Below are 706 nucleotides of genomic sequence, written 5' to 3' on the forward strand. Positions count from 1 at the left end.
AGGCCATCTGGCCTTCCACTTTGACTTCCTGTCTTAAGAGGGGGATGGAGAGCTTGCCAGATTGCTCATCACATGGACCTGTTTTATTTTGCCTTTGGCCACATCACACAGCATGTGAGATTTTACTTCCAAGATCAGGGATCAAACCCATGTCCCATGCATTGAAAGTGCAGAGTCTTAACCACTGAACCACCAGGGAAGTCCCTCATCACACAGAAATTGTGTGAATCACCTGCTTGTTCTTTGCGGGTCTCTGTCCCCATGGAGCTCATGTTTCCATGACACTAATGACAGATAAGTAAATGAATATCTATTTTCTTTTTTTTTTTTGGCTGTGCCATGTGTCTTGTGGGATCTTAGTTCCCCGACCAGGGATTGAACCTGGGCCCCCTGCAGTGGAAACGCAGAGTCCTAACCACTGGACCACCAAGGAACTCCTGTGAATGAATATATAAAGCATCACACTGTGACATATGCTCTGTCTGAGGAGACACTGGGGAAGCTACTGGCCCCCCAGTTGGAGTGCTGGTGTCCTGCCACCCTAGGGAGGTGACAAATAGCTTTCCATATACCACTCCACCCAGACGATAGGCACTCCCTTCCCCAGGCAGTCAGCCTGCTACCCGAGTAGTCTGTGTTACTGGCTGCATTGCCCCTACCCCAAAGAAGCCTCTTCTCTCAGACTTTTTCCAAGGGGCAGACCTGG

General features: G+C 49.6%; 1 non-coding gene across 1 annotated transcript; it reads right to left on the bottom strand.

Annotated features, from left to right (window-relative positions):
• Nucleotides 1-360: 360 nt before the first annotated feature.
• TRNAG-UCC lies at nt 361-433 on the bottom strand. Its single transcript has one exon. It is a non-coding gene; the product is annotated as a tRNA-Gly (tRNA).
• Nucleotides 434-706: the final 273 nt, after the last annotated feature.

This window comes from Oryx dammah, unplaced genomic scaffold, assembly GCF_014754425.2.
Source record: "Oryx dammah isolate SB20612 unplaced genomic scaffold, SCBI_Odam_1.1 HiC_scaffold_26, whole genome shotgun sequence".
Lineage (NCBI taxonomy): Eukaryota > Metazoa > Chordata > Mammalia > Artiodactyla > Bovidae > Oryx > Oryx dammah.